The sequence below is a fragment of the Mus caroli genome, unplaced genomic scaffold (assembly GCF_978045245.1).
Source record: "Mus caroli unplaced genomic scaffold, Mus_caroli_1 scaffold_8, whole genome shotgun sequence".
In the NCBI taxonomy this organism is placed as follows: domain Eukaryota; kingdom Metazoa; phylum Chordata; class Mammalia; order Rodentia; family Muridae; genus Mus; species Mus caroli.
The window spans coordinates 115,451,202-115,465,002 of record NW_028227263.1 but is presented as its reverse complement, the minus strand read 5'-3'; positions in this window follow the sequence as shown (position 1 = coordinate 115,465,002).

The following is a 13,801-nucleotide window of genomic DNA, read 5'->3' as shown; positions in this document are numbered from 1 at the left end:
CTGTGTACTAAGTGTGGGAAAGGGTATCATTGAGCCAGAGATTGTCACTCAGTCAAGGACATTCGAGGCAGGCCCCTGCAGCCAGAATTTCCTCAAGCAGTAGAGAATGAGGCCATTTCAAAAAACATGTATCAGGGCCTCAGGTCTCAGGGCCCCAAAACATATGGGATCCAGGCAGGCAAAAGGTAGACCCCTCAGTCTGCAGGGCAACAGAAGGATCAGCTAGATTGGACCTCCATGCCACCACCCAATTCATGATAATGCCCCAAATGGGGGTGCAGCCCGTTCCTACTGACTACAAAGGGCCTCTGCCATCTGGAAGTGTCGGCCTAATACTGGGCCGGGCCTCCCTTACCTTACAAGGCCTTATTGTTCACCCTGGAGTCGTAAATCAAGATTATGAAGGGGAACTTCAAGTTCTCTGTTCCTGTCCTCAGGGTGTCTTTTCTATTTCACAAGGGGATAGAATAGCTCAGTTAATAATTTTGCCAAGCCTACATGGCTGTTTTCCTTCCTCTGGTGTCCCTCGAGCTGCCAGAGGGATTGGTTCTACTGGAAATGATTCTGCTTACTTAATAATGCCTCTTGACTCCAGGCCATCCTTAGAATTAGTTATAGAAGGGAAACAATTTAAAGGGATTTTAGACACAGGAGCAGATAAAAGTATCATCTCTTCTCATTGGTGGCCAAAAGCCTGGCCCATTACTCAGTCATCACATTCTTTACGGGGGCTAGGCTATCAGTCCTGCCCCACTATTAGCTCCCGTTCTTTGAACTGGCAAGCGCCTGAAGGTCAAATGGGACGATTCACTCCCTATGTTTTACCACTCCCAGTAAATTTCTGGGGGAGAGACATTTTACAGGCACTGGGAATGACCTTGACTAATGAATACTCGCCACAAGCTGTTCAAATGATGAAGAAAATGGGCTATAAAGAAATAAGGGGATTAGGGAAAGGAGAGCTGGGTAGACTGGAACCTATCCCTCAAGAAGGTAATAATGGGAGACAGGTTTGGGTTTTTCCTAGGGACTGTTGAGGGCTCCATGCCCATACCATGGCTTACAGAGGAAGTTGTATGGATTCCTCAATGGCCTCTCTCCTCTGAAAAATTAGAAGCAGCCACAAAACTGATTTCTGAACAGCTACACTTGGGTCATTTAAAGCCCTCTACCTCACCCCGGAATACACCTATTTTCGTAATTAAGAAAGAATCTGGCAAATGGCGCTTATTACATGATCTTAGAGCAATTAATGCACAAATGCACCTGTTTGGGCTGGTTCAGCGAAGACTACCATTGCTTTCTGCCTTACCCCAAAATTGGGAAATTATAATTATAGATATTAAAGATTGTTTTTTCTCTATACCTTTATGCCCTCAAGATAGGCAAAGATTTGCATTTACCATCCCAGCCATTAATCATTTAGAGCCTGATCAAAGATACCAATGGAAGGTCCTATCTCAGGGGATGGCGAATAGCCCCACCATGTGTCAACTGTATGTGCAATTGGCACTTAAGTCAGTTAGAGAGCATTTTCCATCATTACTTGTAATACTTTATATGGATGATATTTTGATTTGCCATAAAAATTCACAGTTATTGCAAGATGCATACCCTATATTAATAAAAACGTTAGGGCAATGGGGATTACAGGTGGCCACCGAAAAGTGCAAATTGCTGGGAGATATTAATTGGCTAAGACCATTTTTGAAAATTCCATCAGCAGAATTAAAGCCTTTATTTGATATATTAGAGGGAGATACCCACATCTCCTCCCACAGAGCACTTACCCCAGCTGCATGTCAAGCTTCACAAACTATAGAAAAGGCCTTACAAGATGCTCAATTACAACGCAATGTCGAGTCAAAGTCATTTGAATTGTGCATATTAAAAACTGCACAGTTACCAACAGCAGTCTTGTGGCAAAATGGACCCTTATTGTGGGTCCACCCTAATGCCTCCCCTGCAAAAATCATTGAGTGGTATCCTAATGTAGTTGCTCAACTTGCACTTTGGGGGATAAAAGCAGCCATTACTCATTTTGGGAAAGAACCTCATATGCTAATTGTGCCTTATACCTCTGCTCAAGTTCAAACCCTGGCAGCAACGACTAATGATTGGGCAGTCTTGGTTGCCTCCTATTCAGGACAAACTGATAATCATTATCCAAAACATCCAATTTTACAATTTGCCTTAAGCCAAGCCATAGTGTTTCCAGTAATAACAGCCAAACACCCACTTCCGGATGGGGTAGTAGTGTATACAGATGGATCCAAATCTGGTATAGGTGCATATGTAGTAAATGGCCAAGTAACATCTAAACAATATAATGAGACATCACCCTAGGTTGTAGAGTGTTTGGTGGTACTGGAGGTCCTTGAAACTTTCCCGGGACCGCTCAATATTGTATCTGATTCCTTATATGTGGTTAATGCAGTTAATATGCTTGAAGTTGCTGGTTTAATTAGACCCTCTAGCAAGCTTGTTCACATTTTTCAGCAAATTCAGTCAGCCCTGTTACATAGAAGATATCTTGTGTATATTACTCATGTCAGGGCTCATTCTGGCCTTCCTGGCCCCATGTCTCATGAAAATGACTTGGCAGACAAAGCCACTAGAATCGTGGCTACTGCTCTATCCTCGCAGGCAGAGGCTGCAAGAGAATTTCATAAACGCTTCCACATGATGGCTGAAACTTTATGCCGCCATTTCACTTTAACCAGGAAAGAAGCTCATGACATTGTCACCCAATGTCAAAACTGTTGTCAATTTCTGCCTACTCCTCATGTGGGGTAACCCCCCGAGGCATCAGGCCATTACAGGTCTGGCAAATGGTTGTCACTCATATTTCCTCCTTTGGAAGAAATCAATATTTACATGTTTCCATTGACACCTGCTCCGGTGTAATGTTTGCTACACCTTTAACAGGTGAGAAAGCCTCTCATGTTATACAGCACTGTTTAGAAGCTTGGAGTGCTTGGGTCAAGCCCACAATTCTTAAAACTGATAATGGGCCAGCATATACCTCTACTAAATTTCAGCAATTTTGTCATCAAATGGACGTCACTCACCTGACTGGCCTTCCTTATAATCCTCAAGGACAAGGCATTGTGGAATGTGCCCATCGTATACTCAAGTCTTATTTTATAAAACAAAAGGGGGGAGTTGATGAGACTCTGGCCTCAGTGCCAAGAGTAGCTGTCTCCATGGCACTCTTCACACTTAATTTTTTGAATCTTGACGAGCAAGGTCGCTCTGCAGCTGATCGACATAGCTAAGACCCTGATAGACCAAAAGAAATGGTGAAATGGAAGGATGTCTTATCTGGTCTGTGGAAAGGCCCAGATCCTATTTTAATAAGATCCAGGGGAGCTGTCTGTGTTTTTCCACAGAGTGAAGACAACCCATTTTGGCTGCCGGAATGACTCACCCGCAAGATATTAATCAAGGATGGTGTGGAAGATGCTGACCTCCCGAGGACTGCTCCTGATTCTGACAATGCTGAACTTGTCTCAGGTTCCTAGTATGATGGGCAAACAGAGATGGGCCATTCTCTCGGCTTTCCCTAAACCAATGCCAGTTCGCCATGATGCTATAGTTTTTCCAAAATTCTTTACTACTAATAAAAAACTGGATTTACCATATTTGCCATTTGACCCTTTACGGGTCCCGTTAGGAGAAAATCGCTCCCTCCAAGAACAGGGTTCCCTATGTTTTCCATTATCACAAAAGGGGGGCTGTATTCAGCTCAGTATCCGTATGTTAGGATCATTTTTGGATAGTGGGACTGTAAATTTCACCCAAACCCGAGGAAAAGGAAACAATGATATTATTCATGTTACATGGTTTTGGTGGCAATCGACAGTCTGGCTAAACGGTACATTCCTGTCTCCCAATTGGAATGAGATGGAGCGTCCTCATCAACCCAGGATTGCTCCTCATTGTGGTGGAGAGAATGTAGGGGAGTTGCCACCATGGTCAGACTGCCAATCATCTGTAGCCAGATGGATTGATGAGCACAAATATTTTACCTTCTCCCCCATTATGTTGTTTGGGCCTGAAGAAGAGTTTGTAATGAGAACGGGCCTCTTCTTGCAGGACTGCAGAATGAGCCCTTACCGCAAATGGCTACTTTGTGGGATTAATGGAAGCTGTACAGATCTTAATCCCCTTGTTTTCTTAAAAGGAGGTGCTGTAGGAAAGGCCATTTACACTGGTCTCTCCAATTATACCCTGATTGGGGCATATGGACCAACAAAAAAATATATAATTCATACTGAAGAAATCTCTGGTTTAAATAAAACACAGATTAATCCAACCAGCTATATATCGACTCCAGTATGTGTCTATCCTCCCTTTTTGTTTATTTTGTCTAATGATTCATTTGAAAGCTGTGTAAATAATTCCTGTTGGATTTCTCAATGTTGGGATGCAACAAAGGACACCCGTGCCATGGTGGCCCGGATGCCACGTTGGATCCCTGTTCTGGTGGAAACACCCTCCACCTTATCCCTGTTTCAACAAAAAAGAGATTTTGGCATTACTGCTGCCGTGATCATAGCAATTTCAGCCAGTGCCACTGCTGCTATAGCTGCAGGGTACGCTATGGCTAGTACGGTCCAAACAGGCACAAAATTAAATCAGCTTTCAGTCGATCTGACTGATGCCATCAATGTCCAAACTTCTGCTAGTGCCCAGTTGAATGGAGGGCTGATGATTTTGAATCAGCGCCTTGACCTGGTTGAGGAACAGATAGGCGTCCTATACCAGTTGGCCCAGTTGGGTTGTGAAAGAAAATTGGGCGCTCAGTGTATTACCAGTGTCCAATATGAAAATTTTACTCGTGCAGCTAATCTGTCTAGACAGCTCTCCTTGTATCTTACAGGAAACTGGTCCAAGGGGTTCGATGAGACTCTTGAGGCCCTGAGGGCAGCAGTTTTAAGGATAAACTCAACGCGAGTGGACCTGTCATTGACAGAGGGCCTCTCTTCCTAGATTTCATCTGCATTTTCTTATTTTAAGGAATGGATGGTGGAGCCGGGCGTGGTGGCGCATGCCTTTAATCCCAGCACTTGGGAGGCAGAGGCAGGTGGATTTCTGAGTTCGAGGCCAGCCTGGTCTACAAAGTGAGTTCCAGGACAGCCAGGGCTATACAGAGAAACCCTGTCTCGAAAAACCAAAAAAAAAAAAAAAAAAAAAAAGGAATGGATGGTGGTAAGTTTATTTGGTACTGCCATCTGCTGTGGACTTGTGTTCATGCTCTGGTTGGTTTGCAAGCTCAGAGCCCAACAAACACGTGACAAGGTCCTCATTGCTCAAGCACTTGTGGCCATTGAACAAGGGGCCTCCCCGAAAATCTGGCTATCTATGCTCAAGAATTAGTTGGCATTTATCATTTTTTGGCTGGCCTCTTTTGTAGAGTTCGCCCTAAGTCTTTTAGTAGTTACTGTCACATAGCACTGCGGTATCCAGGGACGGGAAACTTTCCTCATGCACAGATCAACCTAAGACATGGAGCCTGGTGGCGATAGGGTTACCCTATGACGGAAAAGGCTGTGACATTAGAGGAACGACCTAAGACAGGAGCCACAGCAGATGGACATAATTACACAGACCTAGTCCAGCCTCATTTTAATAAAACAAAAGGGGGAGATGTGGAGAGCTGTGCCATGAGCAATCGCCATTACAAGATGGCGCTGGCTTCCCCTGTGCCCAACTAGTAAACAAGCCTTGTGCGCAGGTGCGAGAGTGAATTCACGCCAAGTCACTGCCCATCTGGGGCATAGTAATGAGGTGATGGGCGAGCAACAAATCAGGTGCTGACATGCCAAGCTGAGGGCTATATAAGCAGCACCATTTTCCGGGTTCTGGGTCTTCCCTCCTGAAGAAGCAATAAAGCTTTTGCTGCAGAAGAATCCGGTCATCCGAGTGTGTTCTTGCCGGCGAGAATGATAGCTCGGGACAGAGTATGACTTGCAATTTTTGCTCAAAAAATAACATTTTTACTTAGTTGCACCTGGCAGACAATATTATCATATTTGGAGTCATTTTCTCATAACAAGAGCAAACTTCAGAAGAAGAAACTGTTATCTGCAGACCCAAGGACATCCCCCTCTCAGTATAAATATTAACTCTTCACTAGGAACAAGGAAAAACTCTGGCTCACAGAAAGTCATGTTAGGACATCCCTCCCTTTCAGGAGGGACAACCCCTGAACTTTCTCCCAGTTAACGGCTCTGACCCTTTCAGGCCAGAATGAAAGGGAAACCATTGTTCTCCTCATCTCCCAAGTATTGAGATAAAAGGAGTGAATTTATTTATTTAATATGCATACGCCCTCTTTTCTTAGCTTAATATACTTCTCTATATTCAATTTCATTTAAATTCTCTTTTATTTAGTATATAAGCATATTCCCAAGCCATCATGCTCTGGTGTTATGCTGAGCTGTCACCATTTTCCCTGTGAGGCCCACATTCAAGGAAACCAGTTGCTTAAGGTAGCGTTGACATATCAATTCATGCTATTCTCTCTATTTTTTTTTTAATTGCAGGAGACATGCCACTTGCTCACCTCTCTCTGAGTGGCAGGATTTTGCCTGCTCCATTGCACAGCAGGGGCTTACAGCTGCATCTGCCCTTTGGCGAGTGATCAGGTCAGGGATGTAGCTGTACTATTCTCACTTTAACTCCTGGAATCAGCCCCTGGAATCACTTTCACCAAACCAGCATGTACTTCAACCATTGCTAGAACTCTGCAAGCTTGGGGAGGAACCAACCTTGCTAGATCCATTTCTTCCTGTCTTCTTATTGTTAAAGTGATGGAAGAATAAAAAAATTCATGAAAGCCTCTAGATTGACATCCAACATGGATCTCACTGTTGACAGAAAGTAAAAGTTTAACTTGTTCTATTGATTTAGAAAATGTTTGTGCACAATGTTCTGACCGTTCTCTGAACCTGTGTTTGCCAATGTTCTGACCGTTCCTTGAACTCATGTATTTGCTAACTGCTGTTGCCCACCTCCAAGTGATGGTAATCTGGTTACTGGGCTGAAATCGGAAAATTTCCCCAACAACTTCAGATAGGGCCAATTCTGAGTTGCCCCACTTATCAGCCATTAGCCAATAGAGTGGCATCACCCCTGTGTCTGTGCATGACTCCTTCCTTGCACCCCTCCCATACCCATTTCTTGTGAAATCACCTTAGATTAGGAATTGTTTGCTTAGAAACATGTGATTTGGAAATCCCCTACTTTCCCCTCCTCCTTTCCCCCTTGAGGGCCCATAAAAGGAGGGCTCCATTTCACTTCTGGGTCAACTCCTCTTCCCCTGTGTGGGATACGAGTCATCCCCAGAGTCATCCCCAGAGCTCTGGCTTTCCCCAAATAAAGCCTCATGTGATTTGCATCAAGCTTGGTCTCTCGTGAATTCTTGGGGGTCTGCGACTATCCTGAGACTTGAGTGAGGCTCTCCCTTCGGCAGGGGGCTCTTTCATTTGGGGGCTCGTCCGGGATTTGCGCGACCACCTTCATCTCCATAGACCCACCTGGAGGTGAGATTTCTTGTCTGAAACTGTTTCTGTGTGCCGGTGAAGTTTGGTGTTGAACTTTAAATTGCAGCCACGACTTTTCATGAGAAATGGAGACCCGAGTCTTGAGATGAGACACAGAGTGTGATCAGCAGACTTGCTGGAATCATCGGCTGCTGCTCTGGGGTATGCCTCAGAGTGAGGGGAAGGGCTCCAAGAGTCCATCTGGGAAGGGGGTGAGGATTTAGTAGTATTCCTGGATTGGAAGAACTAAACGCCAACCCGACCTTCTGCATCTCTGAATTGGTTTCGTTTGTCTAATAGAAGACGAGCAATTTTTGTCAGTTTGTGTATATCCATTTCTTGCATCTTTCTTGTGTTTGTGTGTGTGTGTGTGTGTGTGTGTGTGTGGTTTGGACAGTGGGACAAACTGTGACAACCCCCCTGAGCTTGACCTTAGATCACTGGACTGAAGTTAGGTCAAGGGCCCACAACCTTTCAGTGGAAATTAAGAAGGGACCTTGGCGGACTTTTGGAGCCTCTGAGTGGTCAACATTTAACGTAGGATGGCCACCAGAGGGGACTTTTGACTTGACTTTAATCTTTGAAGTTAAGGCCATTGTTTTTCAGGATGGACCTGGGTCCCATCCGGACCAGCAGCCATACATAACTGTATGGCAAGACCTCGTCCACAATCCACCACTGAGGGTTAAACCGTGGATCCCACAGTGGAAGTCAGGCTCCTGAGCCCTGGCTCTCCATGGAACAAAAGTGAAACCAAAGGCTCCCCCCAAAACAGAGCCTTCGTCTCAACCCTCAGCCCCCCCCAAATTTATCCCGAGATCGAGGGGCCTTTTGAGTGGCCAGAACCTCCTCCCCCTCCTTACCCACTGCCCCCTCCATTCCCCAAGCCTCCACAGCTTCTGGAGGCAGCCCTTGGGACTGATGGTGGTACAATCAGTGGACCAGCAGCCAGGACCCAAAGCCAATGGTCCCAGAGCCACTCCACAGATGGGGTTTCTGATACCACATCTGCTTTCCCCTTGTGAGCTGTGGGAAACCCATCTGCAGATCCGCAGTCCCTGCAGACCCTACAGTATAATTGGAAAGCTAATCATGCTTCTTTTTCTGAGAATCCAGCCAGCCTGATGGGGCTGATGGAGTCTCTCATGTTTTCTCACCAACCCACTTGGGATGATTGTCAGCAACTTCTGCAGGTCTGTTCACCACTGAAGAAAAGGAGCACATCCTCCTGGAGGCTCAGAAAAATGTTCCCAGAGTGAATGGAATTCCAACCAACCTGCCTAATGAGATTAACGCTGGGTTTCCTCTGGACCGGCCAGTTTGGGATTACAATACGGCTCAAGGTAGGGAGAGGTTGACAGTTTACTGCTGGGCTCTGGTGGCAGGTCTCAAGGGAGTGGCAAGATGCCCCACCAATTTGGCTAAGGTAAGAGAAGTGATCCAGGGCCCCACTGATTAATGGAGGCTTACAGATGCTATACTCCCTTTGACCTGACCTCTGAGGGTCATCAAGCCGCAGTTGCTATGGCTTTTATAGGGCAGTCAGCATCAGGTATTAAAAGAAAGTTACAGAGATTGGAAGGGTTACATGCTATGGCTTTGCAAGATTTGGTTAGAGAGGCAGAGAAAGTGTATCATAAAAGAGAGACAGAGGAAGAGAAGAAAGAACGAGAAAAATGTGAGGAAGAAGAGAGAGAGAATAAGAGGGATAGAAGACAGGAGAGAAACTTGAGCAGGATTTTGACCGCAGTGGTAGGGGAGCATGAGAGAATCAGTAGAGCTGAGAATAGACAGACAGGGTACCTGGGCAACAGGGAATCCAGATCTGGAGGAAGAAGACCTACCCAGAGGACTCTGGAGAAGGACCAATGTGAATATTGTAAAGAGAAAGGACATTGGGCATGAGATTGCCCTAAGAAGAGGGGAAATGCCCCTAAGGTTCTGGCCCTAGAAGATGATGATTAGGGGAGATGGGGCTCGGACCCCCTCCCTGAGCCTAGGGTAACTTTGACTGTGGAGGGGACCCCTATGGACTTCCTAGTAGACACTGGAGCTGAACGCTCTGTGTTGAAACAACCACCAGGAAAACTTAAAAATAAAAGAACCATAGTAGTTGGAACCACAGGTCAGAAACAATATCCCTGGACCACTGCACATACCGTAGATTTAGGGAAAGGACAAGTGAGTCACTCTTTCTTGGTTATCCCTGAGTGTCCCACACCACTTCTGGGGAGAGATCTCTTGACTAAACTAAAGGCCCAGATCAGATTTACCCAAAAAGGGCTGAGAGTAAGTTAGGAATCCCCCACCTCCATGGTCTTGGTCCTGCAGCTCGAGGAAGAATATCGTTTGCATGAATGCACAAAGCAAGAAGTGCCAGACCTGAAAGACTGGTTGACTGCCTTCCCTAGAGCATGGGAGGAGACTGGAGGTATGGGAATGGCTGTCAGAGTACCCGCCCCCCGTGGTCGTGGGACTATAGATGGATGCTACTCCTATAGGGGTACAGCAATGCCCCATGAGCCGCGAGGTGAGGGATGGGATTAGGCCTCATATTCAGAGACTGTTACAACAAGGTATTCTAGTGCCCTACCAATCGCCCTGGAATACTCCTCTGCTGCTGGTAAAGAAACCTGGTATCTGGTGACTATTCACCTGTCCAAGACCTGAGAGAGGTCAACAAGAGGGTCCAAGACATTCACCCAATGGTTCCCAATCCCTATAACCTCCTCATCTCACTCCCCCCAGAGTGAAAGTGGTACACAGTACTTGATTTAAAAGATGCTTTCTTTTGCTTAAAGTTACATCCCTCCAGTCAGCCTATATTTGCCTTTGAGTGGAGAGACCCTGACACTGGACAAACGGGACAACTGACCTGGACACGGTTACCCCGGGGGTTTAAGAATTCCCCCACCCTTTTTGATGAGGCTCTACATGGAGATTTAGCCTCCTTCAGAGCTAAAAAACCCCAGTTAATTTTGCTTCAATATGCTGATGATTTGCTCCTTGGTGCAACCTCAGAGCAAGAATGCAGGCAAGGTACTGAGAAACTGCTAACGGAACTGGGTGAGTTAGGGTACCGGGCCTCCGCTAAAAAAGCCCAGTTGTGTCAAATGGAAGTTGTCTACCTGGGATACACTCTTTGAGATGGGAAGCAGTGGCTGATGGAGGCTAGGAAAAAGACTGTGACTCAGATACCAGTACCGGCTACTCCGAGGCAGGTGAGAGAATTCTTGGGCACTGCTGGGTTCTGCAGACTTTGGATACCTGGGTTTGCAACATTGGCTGCCCCCCTGTATCCCCTTACAAAGGAAAGTGGGGAGTTTAAATAGACACCAGAACACCAGAGAGCCTATTAGAATATTAAGGAGGCCCTGTTGACTGTGCCAGCTTTGGCTATGCCAGATTTAACCAAGCCCTTTACCCTTTATGTTGATGAAAGGGCAGGAGAGGCCAGAGGGGTTCTTACCCAGACTCTAGGGCCATGGAAAAGGCCCATGGCATATCTGTCTAAAAAGCTGGACCCAGTAGCCAGTGAATGGCCCACATGTCTGAAGGCTGTTGCAACCATAGCCTTGCTTGTTAAGGATGCTGACAAGTTAACTTTGGGATAACAAATAACTGTGGTGGCCCCTCACTCTCTTGAGAGCATTATCTGCCAGCCCCCAGACCGATGGATGACAAATGCCCGAATGACTATCAGAGTCTGTTGCTGACTGAACGGATTGTGTTTGCTCCTTCCGTTATCCTCAACCCTGCTACCCCCCTGCCTGAGATGGATGACTTCTCGCCCATTCACTGCTGTGCAGACATCCTTGTGGAAGAAACAGGGATTCGGAGTGATCTGCGTGACCAGCCGTGGCCAAGCATTCCAAGCTGGTACACGGACAGAAGTAGCTTTCTGGTAGAAGGTAAGAGGATGGCAGGGGTGGCAGTGGTAGATGGCCAGCGAGTCGTATGGGCTAGCAGCCTGCCAGAGGGTACATCAGCACAAAAAGCCGAGCTGATCGCCATGACGCAAGCCCTTCAGATGGCTGAGGGACGACCCATCAACATCTACACTGATAGCAGGTATGCTTTTGCTACAGCCCACATCCACGGCGCATTCTATAGACAAAGGGGGTTGCTGAGCAGGCAAAGACATAAAAAATAAAGAGGAGATTCTGAGTCTCCTTGAGGCTATCCATTTGCCAACTAAAGTGGCCATCATGCATTGCCCAGGGCATCAAAAAGGCTGAGACCCTGTGGTTAGAGGTAATCAGATGGCTGACCAAGAAGCAAAAAGAGTGACACAAGGACCCATGTTCCTCACCATGAAAACCTGGCATGATCAACTTGAAACCCCTTATCGTTCCCTAAAGGTCAGCCTCAACTATACTCCAGAAGACTATCAACAAATGAATAAATTAGGCTTCAAGTTTGAAAATTATTATGGCCTGAGAGAAGCTAAAGATGGGAGAGTGATTTTGCCCCAAAAAGAAGGAAAGAAATATGTTGCTAATTTACATCAATTAACCCATCTAGGGGCCAAGCATCTACAGACTTTGGTTAAGTCTTCCAACTATTATGTTTTGGGACTCTCCAATATCGCGGAGGCCGTGGTTAAAAACTGCATACCGTATGCCATGACTAATGCAGGACATACAAGATACCCTCCAGGAAGAAGACTATGAGGAGATCGCCCCAGAGCCTATTGGGAAGTAGATTTTACTGAAGAAAAAACCAACCAAATATGGTAACAAGTATCTTTTAGTTTTTGTAACTACCTTTTCAGGATGGGTGGAGGCCTACCCAACTAAAAGGGAAACTGCCAATGTCGTGGTCAAAAAGATCCTGAAAGAGATTTTTCCACAATTTGGAATACCTAAGGTAACAGGGTCAGATAATGGACCCACCTTTGTTGCCCAGGTAAGTCAGAGACTGGCCACTCAACTGGGGATTAATTGGAAGTTGCATTGTGCTTATAGACCCCAGAGTTCAGGACAGGTAGAAAGAATGAATAGAACTCTAAAATAAATCTTAACTAAATTGACCATAGAGACCGGTGGGAATGACTGGATAGCTCTCCTTCCCTTCATCTTGTTCCATGTCAGGAACACTCCAGGAAAGCTTATGTTCACTCCCTATGAGATCCTTTACGGGGGGCCTTCCCCACTCACCGAGGTGGGGGGGGGGGGAATATTAGAGCCTCCAGAATTTAACCTTGGTCCTTCATTGTTTACATGCATGAAAGCCCTAGAAGTGGTCAGAAACACTGCCTGGGAACAGCTCAAGGAGGCTTATAATGGTGCCACCCCAGTTCCAGGTTAGAGACAAAGTCCTCATCTGACGACACCAAGTTGGAAATCTAGAGCCTCATTGGAAGGGCCCCTACATCATGCTGCTGACCACCCCCACCAAGGTTAAAGTAGAAGACATCTCTGTTTGGATCCATGCCTCTCACATAAAGCGAGCTCCTGATCAACCCCAAGATAATTGGGAAGTGGAAAAGATTGCTGATCCTCTTAAGCTGTGCCTACGCCACTGGTACAATCCAGAAAAAGAGTGATAACCCGCATCAGCCCATGACTCTTACTTGGCAAGTACTATCTCAATCAGGGGAAATACTTTTCGCCACTTCAAAAAAGGAACCCCCGGGGGCATGGTGCCCAACCCCATATTTTTGTCTCTGCCAAATTATTCCTGTGGCTGGAAGTACCCCTCCACCAACACGGTCCGAAGCTACAGGTTCTATAGCTGCCCCAAGCACATTAAGAGTTCCTGGTGTGGAGGACCCAGATGGTACTTTTGCAGTGATTGGAGTTGTGTTACTTCAAATGATGGAGATTGGAAATGGTCCACTGAGTCCACTGGGGATGGGCTGAACTTTTCCTTCCAAAATCAAGGACCAGGCCAGCATGTAGTAATGGGGCTCTACAAGGATAAGAAATGCAAGTCTACAGATTTAGATAGAGTAAAATTGCAGTTCACTGAAATGGGCAAAAAGTATGATCTTGCTCAGTGGCTCAGGGGCATGACCTGGGGCATTGTGTTTTACAATTATGGGAGTAAGCCAGGATCATTGCTCCATGTACGCTTACACATTGAAAGTCCTCTGGCCCTACCAGTGGGCCCTAATAAGGGACTCCCTGAGCAAAACCAACTTCCCCTCCCGGTTTCATTCCCGGCCCTACCCCCCACCCAAAAGTCTTCCCCACGGGGGATTCCTCTGAGTTCCACTCTCCCTCCCATAACCCCAGCACAAGTCGGGC